Here is a 9,580-nt window from a genome sequence, read left to right as displayed (position 1 = left end):
TTGCTCCAAAGTAATCAGATACAAAAGGCAGGGCTGAAGGCAGGGCTCAAGTGGTAGAGTGTCAACATAGCAAGTGTGAAACCCTGAGTTCAAACTCCTGTACTGCCAAAAAAAAAATTCCTAAATCCAAATCTGGACAAGACTACTAGAGAAACAGTTTGGAAACTGGGTGCTACTGTGTTTGAAGGCCTTAGAAAACATCTTGGGCTTTCTACAAATGTGTTCTTGAAAATCATAATTTCAAGGTTATTAGCAAGTCACAGACTCTTTCCAAAACAAAACAAAAACAGCAAATCCCAAACAACAATGCTAAAATGTGAAGCCTTAAGTTCAAAATTATAATATATTTATATGTGGGGGGGGCGGGGGAGGGGGAAAGTGTGGAGAGAGACAGAGGCAGAGACAGAGACAGAGAGAATGAAATTAACAATACCAGTTAAATCTCTGTGGTTCCTTTAGAATATTTCAAGAAGTTCTCTGTATTTCTTTGTTTCCAAGACAACCCCACCCCTCATTATTTTCTTCTAGGGAACAAGAGAACCTTACCCAAATTTCATGTGCCACCTTCCTGCCCAAGTCTGTCAATTGGGTATTTGAGAATGGGCTCAAGTTTACTGAGAGTTTCCTGCATTCCACTGGGCCTCGATGGCTCTGCTTGTAAAATGAATGGAGAGCAGGTGACCTCCCCAGACTGGGGATAACGTGATAAATTACTGCGAAGTGCTTTCCAAAGGAGAGTGAGCAGGGAATGAATGTTTAATAATCTCTCCAGTATAGAAGAAATAAGAGAACTCAGGCCACTTCTTTGTCCCCTTTGAGAGATTTGCTGGTTCCTTATTTGGATGTCAGTCTGATTAAGGCAGTAAGTACTTGTTGCTTCTGTGTGTGTGTGTGTGTGTGTGTGTGTGTGTGTGTGTGTGTGTGCCAAAAGAAGGGCTTGAATTCAAGGCCTGGGTACTGTCCCTTAGCTTTTTCACCAACATACTTCTACTTCTGGCATTTTGCTGGCTAACTAGAGATAAAATAGATTTTTTCTCCCTGGACTGGCTTCAGACCATGATCTTTAAATCTCAGCCTCATGCGGAGCTAGGATCACAGGCACACGCCACCAGCACATGACTAATTCTATATTTTTTTAAGGTTGCTAATTGCCCATTTAGCAATTACCATTTATTTGGCAACCTTCTATTTTCAATATGTATTTAAATATGAAATCTGGAGAAGAATTCTTAAAATGTGGTCCAAGATAATAGTGATTCCACAGAACTCAGTATGTAACTATAAGGCTAAGTATAAATGCTTAGTTGTGTTAAAAATAGCTTTGAAGATTAAAATAGATGAAAAATATCATTATTTCTTAGTCAGGCATCCAGTAAATGGAGAACTTTGAAACTTCCTTTTGCAGACCTGACAGCTAATGTGTGCAGAGTGTTTATAAAGGGAATCTTTGAATTTGTATATAATTTGTGGTTTTGAAGACCCAGAGCCTGACTTTGTCAAAGGGACAGTCTTCTGTTTATTGATAGCAAAATTTTCCTGTCACCATGTCCAAATGCCTCTGACCATAAATAAACACAGCTTAAATAAATAACTCTACACAATGGTGAATCTTCTAATACCATTTAATTCAAGACCAAAGCCAGTGGTGAGACTCTCGAAGCTGAAGAAACACAGATCAGTTACTGGGGCAGTCCAGTTTCTGGTGTCTGTTGTTCAACAAAGGATGCAGAGAATTTTCCTGGATGGGAGAGATATAGTCCTCAGGATTCCTGAGGATTATAACCCTCAGTGTAGGATCTTTAGTGCCCTTCATAAAATCCAAGGATTGTGTCAATGTCTTGTTTCCTGCCATTCAAATAAGGAACTAAAAAAATCTATGTAAAGAGTCAGGCGTCTTCCAGCCCTAGGCTCTGCAATTGCAATCTTGCAGTGACTGACTCAGGATTGCACTGCGTTTCACACAATAACACGATCCCGTTTCTAAGTGATCCAGCTCTCGTTGGAGGGGCTGGGGATTCCAGGAGTGCGTGGGCACTGGTTTAGGAGAGAGGAGGCACAGGCAGGGCTGGAGAGCACTGCAGAGAAAGTGGAAAAAGAACAATTCTCATCTCATTTTGCCAGGGAGGTGGGGGAGACCTGCTAACAGAGCTCTAGATGAGAATGACTCAGTGAATATTTAAATAAGGTTATTTCTTTTCTTCCCTCCCCCCCCTTCTCCTAAGCCTTTAACTCCTAAGTCTCTAAAGCTGTGGTTTGAGATTTGAGAGAAAGATCACAGTGACATGATACCAGAATGATGTAAGGTGATGCCATCCACAACACATGGTTGCCAAGGTGAATCTGTTTTTCTCTCTAATCCAGCTGGAAGGCAAAATAATTGCCCATTTCTGGATATATATATATATATATATATATATATATATATATATATATATATATATATATACATCCTTGACATGATCCCCTTTTGGTAGCAGATCAAACAAAGCCTGATGCTTTCTGTTTGTGCAGAATTTTTAAAAATAATTTTTTTATTACAAAACATAACACATGTCCTTGAGAGAAGGCTCAGAACATTTTCTGTCAGTTGGAGATGTTTAATTTCTCAAGAATCCATACCAAGATTCTAATGAGGTGCCAGTGGCTCATGCCTGTAATCTTAGCTACGTGGAAGGCTGAGAATAGAAGGATCAAAGCTGAAGGCCAGTCAGGAAAGGGCTGCAAGACTCCATCTTTACAGAGAGAAGCTGGACATGAGGGCACACCTGTGATCTCAGCAAAAATGAGAAACATAAAAGTAGGTGGACAGACTGCAGCCTCAGGCAACCCAGACAGGAAGTAGGACCCTCTCCTAAAAATAACCACTGAGAAAACAGAGCTGCAGGGTGAGTAATTCAGGGGCAGTGACTCAGGGGCATCTCACAAGAGTCCCTCTTTGAGTTCAAACCCCAGTGCTGAAAAACAAACAAACAAGATCCAAACAGATCCTGGGATGAAATTCTTTAATGAATCAACAGAATATGGGGGAGGAGTTTTCTAATTTAGTCAAAGGTTAACAGGGAAATACCCAGATGTTTAAAAAGGAAAAAAAGATCGGTAGCGCCTGGTTGTTGACAGGAAAAAGGCAAAAAGAGCAGACAGACCCAGGCATGAAGGAAAAGAGACGGCCTCATGTTATGCTCTAATAATGGATTCTGCCTTTTTTTTTTTTTCAACAAGAGTTCCCAGAAAGATGAAGAAAAAAAAGGGAAGGCCAGAGCAGTTGAACATGGAGGTTCCTCCCTCTGGGCCCAGCTTGTTTCTGAAGAAACCCTGTGTCCTGGCAGGGTCTCCGTGGAAGGGTTCTTTCTCATGAGTCAGGTGCTAGTCACTCAATTCAAGCGGGGACTGTTCCCAGCTAACACCACCTTGGTGCCTTGTGTCCCTCACCATGCCCTACTTTCACTGTCTGTGTTTTTTCTTAATACTTCATTCTTTCTAATTTATCATCTGATACGTTTATTGTAGCTACAGCTAACAGACATCTTGGGGAAAATGTTGACACTGGATCCCTCTGTCTGGAAGACTTGGGCTCCACCATTAAGAAGCTGTGTGATGCTAGGAGGGTAGCTTTTCTCAGGTACAAAACTGGGATGGTAATAGCTTAATACATATGATCCATTACTAAACGTGCATGTATGGGAATCAGTATGCAAATATATCGGAAATTGCTTCCCCCTGTCCCCACTGCTATGGGAGCTCCCCAGAAGCATTTATTAGGTAGAAGAAAAGATGAGTTTTCAGAAACTGGATACTTTCATTGAAATACAATTTAGATCGGCTTAACATTTGCATGGGGGAGGGGAGAGGTGTTACAAACATAGGTTGCTCTCCCTCTACCGATCAGAAAACCAGGATGGCTGGCCTCCAAGTTGTGCCTGGGAGGGATTGAGAAAGACCAGGGTTCAGACATGCTGAAGCCACAGGGCCTTACAGGTCAGGTAACTGTGGTTCTGAGACACAGAAATTAGCATTGTGATTCAGAGGCCATCTCACTAGTTACTGGCCAATGCACAACTCAGTGAAGCCAGAAAGCAGACCTCTGAGTAAAAGAAGCAGAGGCGGATGAACTATGCCAGTGCATACAAGGCCCAGTAAACAGAAAATTCATCTCCAAATGCACCAAACACCATACTAATCAGATGTGATTGGTGGAACAGCAAGGCTGGGGAACGGAGGTGCGGGGTGGTGGGGAGGGGACTGTCAGTGGTATAAGAAATTCAACTCAGTGAATCAAACATCCCTCCTGAGAGTCTCAGTGTCCATTCCTAGCGAGGATCAGAGAAGTCCCTCAGTGAAAACACAGTCAATTAGTTCAGATTCCCAATTTCCTTGGAAATGGATCCTTTTCTTCAGGAACAATTGGACACAAGTGTCCAGAGATCTTATTTTGGGAATCATCAGAAATGAATGGAAGCTCTTTGAGGGTAAGTCTAGACCTCACACATCATTGTATCTTTTTTTTTTTTTTTTTGCCAATCCTAGGGCTTCAACTCTGGGCCTGGGCACTGTCCCTGAGCTTCTTTTGCTAAAGGCTAGCACTCTACCACTTGATCCACAGCACCACTTCCAGCATTTTCTTTTTATGTGGTACTGAGGAATTGAACCCAGAGCTTCATGCCTGCGAGGCAAGCACTCTACCACTAAGCCACATTCTCAGGTCACATCATTGTATCTTGATGATCTCAGCTGAGACCAAGACGTTATGAGTATCTGACAAATCCTATTCAGGGAACAAGCTGATGGAGGCAGGGTAGAAATCCTAGAACAAACAGAAAAAGATGGAGGAGCAAATAAGAGCATTGAAGTCCTGTAGTGAGGAGCATTATACTTGTAGTAAATCAATTGCACTAATTGTTTTTGTGTGTGCCAGTCCTGGGGCTTGAATGTTGGGACAGCCTGAGCTTTTTCACTCAAGGTTAGTGCTCTACCACTGGAGCCACAGCTCTACTTCCATTTTTTTTGATGATGATGATGATTAATTGGAAATCAGAGTCTCATGGACTTTTTTGCCCATGCACTTCGAACTACAATTCTGATATCTCAGCCTCCTGAATAGCTAGGAGCTACTGGTAGAACCAGCTACTGGCACCCAGATTGCATTATTTTTAAATACAAGTTGGCTATCGGAGCTGTGATGTCATACATGTCACACTTTATGTCCCACATCTCTTCCTTACTGTTACTCTGAGGAGACAAGGGCTTCTCTATTTGTCAGGTGTACATACTGTCACTGCCAAAGAGACCCATCCATAATCTCACCAAGATCTTTTATTCCAAACCCACTCACTTCTGAACCTTTTAAAGACATTATTCACACCACATTGAAGACTCATTTCAAGCCAGGTGCCGGTGGCTCACGCCTGTAACCCTAGCTACTCAGGAGGCTGAGATCTGAGGATTGTGTTTCAAAGCCAGCTCAGGATGGAAAGTCCATGAGACTCTTATCTTAAAAATATACTACAGGGGCTGGGAAGGTGGCTCAGTGGTAGAGCACTTGCCTTGCATGCATGAGGCCCTGGGTTCGATTACTCAGCACCACATAAGCAAAAAAAAAAAAAAAAAAAAAAAAAGCCAGAAGTGGTGCTGTGGCTCAAGTGGTAGAGCACTAGCCTTGAGCTGAAGAGCTGAGGGACAGCACCCAGGCCCAGTGTTCAGGCCCAGAAAAAAAAAAAGAATTCAAGCCCCACAAACAACAACAATAAAAAAACTAAATAAAAAAATAAAAAAAAATATACTACACAAAAAAGCCAGAAGTGGTGCCGTGGCTCAAGCGGTAGAGTGCTAGCCTTGAGCAAAACAAGCTCAGGGACAGTGCCCAGGACCAGAGTTCAAGCCCCAGGATGGGCAAAAAAAAAAAGACCCATTTCAGGGACCTGGCCCATCATTTCATATCAAAGAAGCACAAACCTTGGACTCTGTAATAGCACATGCTCTCCAGTGCATGCTCTATTGAGAGTTTGACATATTCATTCTTCCCAGTTGGCTCTAATGACCTGCAGAAGCCCTCAGAAGTCCATCCAATGTTGATGCATGGCTTTGTGTCTCAAACACAATCACTGCTCATCATACTATGGTATGGTTTTCCAGAATTTCATTTTTTTAATTTAACAAATCTTTATTGTCAGTCTCAAGTGTCAGGTGCTGTGATCTCACAAGCAAGAACACAGGAAGATTCCTCCTCCCCTGTCTGTGTGGTGTCATCCTTCATATCAAGAAGACGATGAGCAGCAAATACGAAGAGTGCTAAGTGCTAAGAAAGAACACGTGGAAGGAGAGGCGGGAGAGATGTGCCATTCTCTCCAATTGCTATAGGATTCTTACTGAGCCTGAGCCCTGGCTCAGAAGATGGGCAGTCAGGGAGGGAGAAATCTGTCCAGTACTCCGTCATGTCACATACCTGTAGCATTCCAAAATTAAAGAGCTCTCCTTTCTATCAGAAGCAAACCTTTCCTGTGAGTAGAAATAAATAGGGTTCTGAGAATACTCAGCTTTTCTTGTAGGGCAAGGGTCAAACTCAACACATGCGCAAATGCGTGATGATACATGGTGACTCCCAACTAGCCTGGGAGTTGGATGGAGCTGAGCTGCGAAGAAGAGCTGAAAAGCAATTATAGTGGAAATGCTCATTGATGTCCTCTCTGTACTCGCCTTCAGTTTGCTACGTGGAATGGTGAGTGGTCACTAACAACGACCTCCTATAGGAACAGCTGGCAAGGTCCCCGGGGTCCTTTCCCTGTGTTTTCTTTATCCCATAGGTGCATCTGCAGTTGCAGAAAGCTACCCAGTTTCACCCACAGCTCAGAGAAAATGTATCCATTTCAAATGATCTAAACAGCGGGAAGGAAGATAATAACCTCTGGCCCAATCTTTTTTCTTTTTTGGGGGGGGAGTAGGGGGAGGTCCGGTCGTGGGGCCTGAACTCTAGGCCTGGGCGCTGTCCCTCAGCTCTTCAGCTCAAGGCTAGCGCTCTACCACTTGAGCCACAGCGCCACTTCTGGCTTTTTTTTTCTGCTTATGTGGTGCTGAGGAATCGAACCCAAGGGCCTCATGCATGCAAGGCAAGAGCTCTACCACTGAGCCACCTTCCCAGCCCCCCAATCTTTTTTCTGCACTTTCAAATACTCTCGGACCAGGAGAAAGGAGGCAGATTTGAAGACTCCATGTAGAACAAGCAATGAGACAACTGGCCTTGTCCAACCTGTTGGGGAGTCTTGCTTTAGTGTTCCCAAATTGCTCTGAGGCACATGGGAAGCTGTAGCAAACACACAGGGATTCCTTGTGATATGTCACATTTTCAAGAGCAACGAGGCAATATTTACCCCCTGACAGACACTGTACACAACTATTAGGTCAAGGTAATTTGCAGTTTCTGTATGGCAATCACCCTGCCTTCCTTCTGATGAGATTTTATATCTTGGCAAAGCTAGATTTTCAGCAGTTGCTAAGATGAAAAGCAAGTACCATCTAAAAAGAAAACTCAGCATGGAACAGGAAATGAGGATAGTCATTGCAATTTGATTTCAAGCTTTGAGATTTGTAGACAGTGCCCAATATGTGTGAGCAATCCATTAGTAACTAATTGGGATTTAAGGATGAAGTTGAAATATTTTCGTTGTTATTTTCTATCACATTTTCAAACAGCTAGTGGCTAACACATAAACATTAAGATGTTTGGCTAGAACTGATACATGAAATAATGGAGAATGTCTTTTGACCTAGGAACATTGTAGAAGTTACTGAATTCAAGAGTGTTTAGGAAATTACAAAATTGGGTTCGTTTTGTGAGTCAAGACTAGGACTTGGACTCAGAGCCTGGGAGTTTTTCCTTAGTTTTTTCACCCAAGGTTGGCACTCTACCATGTGAACCATAACTCCATTCTCACATTTTGCTGGTTAATTGGAGGTAAGAGTCTCATGGACTTTCCTGCCCTGGATGGCTTCAATCTGTGATCCACAGATCTCAGGCTCCTGAGCAGCTAGGATTATAAGCATGAGCCACCAGTGCCTGGCTCATTGCCATGTTTTGATATATAGGAATCCCTTGTCTATGGAATCTCACAGGAATTCTAGAATCTAAGGTGGTGGTGGTGGTGGTGGTGGTGGTGATGGTGTTGGTGGTGATAATGATGATGATAATGATGGCAATCCTGGTAATGGATGGAGCCTATAAACCCTGAACATGTCTGTGCCCACCATGACCCATGCCAAGCATTTCTCAGACATTAGTTCATTTATGTGAGTTTTCTTTGAAATTTATTTACTTCTATTTTCCTTTCCCCCAGAAAATGTAATTCCTAATTTCCCCTGAAGTCTTTTAACCTCTAGACCTATTAAAGAAAATTTAGAAATCAGCTAACATTTCTTGTGATAAACTCAATAAAGAACATCATAACTTCCTATGCTAGCTCTCCAACAATTCACAAATTAAAACACATGCGCGCGCGCACACACACACACACACACACACACACACACATGTCTTTTCTAAAGGATATAAATTTTCTTCAGCATTCTAAAAGGAAATCCATGCACCAAGATGAATTCGGCAATGCAATGCAATGCAAGGCACTGTGGGGGATTTGAAATGATTTTTTTTCCTCTAGGGTCTCTGGATCAAACGCAGGGCCTCGTATATGTTCTTACCCCTCAAGTGGCTTACAACCTGATTAACAACTGAGACACTAGAGGTAAATAAAAAATAGTGTACGCCAAAGTAGTACACTAAGTAGGGAGGTGTAAGTTCACACTATATCAAGAGAAATGAGCCCCAAGCTGGAACAAACCAGACCTACCTGGAACTGTCCTCCCCAGATAAACTTCCCCATCATTTCTGAGATTCCTGTTCTTTGCCACTCAGAGGGAGACTGTGTTTCTCCAGAAATTACTACCATTTTAAACATCTTCAGGTTGGATGCCAGTGGCTCATGCCTATAATCCTAGCTACTCAGGAGACTGAGATCTGCAATTTGAAGCCAGCCCAGGCAGAAGGGAATGGCACTGTGGCTCAAGTGGTAGAGTGCTAGCCTTGAGCAAAAAAAGAAGTTCAGGAACAGCATACAGGCCCACAGTTTAAGCTCTAGGAATCCCCCCCCCCAAAAAAAAAACCTTCAAAGACCATTCCCTATAGCCTGAGCACTTGCTAGCATTGATATTGATGTCACAAAGGATTGATGTCACAACGCATTGTGTCTTTCTGCCTAACTCTCTGTTCCCTTCTCCAGCCCAAGTTTAACATACACACATAGGTATACTTGTAAATACACACACTCTACTTGTACCACAGATCTTTTATTTCTAATGATGGCTTCACTCTCAGTCTTTCGCTTGAGACTTGTGTTTGTTGTGGCACTTTATTTCTAGTGCCATTTTCAAGTGTACCCATTCAACTATTCAGTGCCTGTTATATAACTGCATGTTCGAAGGACTGAGGATAAGTGGACAGAGAAGAAAGGCATGGTTACTTTGCTCACAGGTACTAGGATGCTCATAAGAGAATAAAGTAGAATAAAGTTAATTCTGCCAAAAGTTCTAACAATAG

General features: G+C 42.6%; 1 long non-coding RNA gene across 1 annotated transcript; it reads left to right on the top strand.

The window, feature by feature from the left end:
* Positions 1–570: 570 nt before the first annotated feature.
* Positions 571–6,458, top strand: LOC138813500 (uncharacterized). Its single transcript, XR_011367822.1, has 3 exons — positions 571–862; positions 3,508–3,619; positions 6,168–6,458. It is a non-coding gene; the product is annotated as an uncharacterized lncRNA (long non-coding RNA).
* Positions 6,459–9,580: the final 3,122 nt, after the last annotated feature.

The sequence above is a fragment of the Dipodomys merriami genome, unplaced genomic scaffold (genome assembly GCF_024711535.1).
Source record: "Dipodomys merriami isolate MVZ:Mamm:240054 unplaced genomic scaffold, mDipMer1.0.p SCAF_6, whole genome shotgun sequence".
NCBI classification, from domain to species: Eukaryota; Metazoa; Chordata; class Mammalia; order Rodentia; family Heteromyidae; genus Dipodomys; species Dipodomys merriami.
The sequence above is the reverse complement of the archived record's forward strand: the minus strand, read 5'-3'. Positions and strand labels throughout refer to the sequence as shown.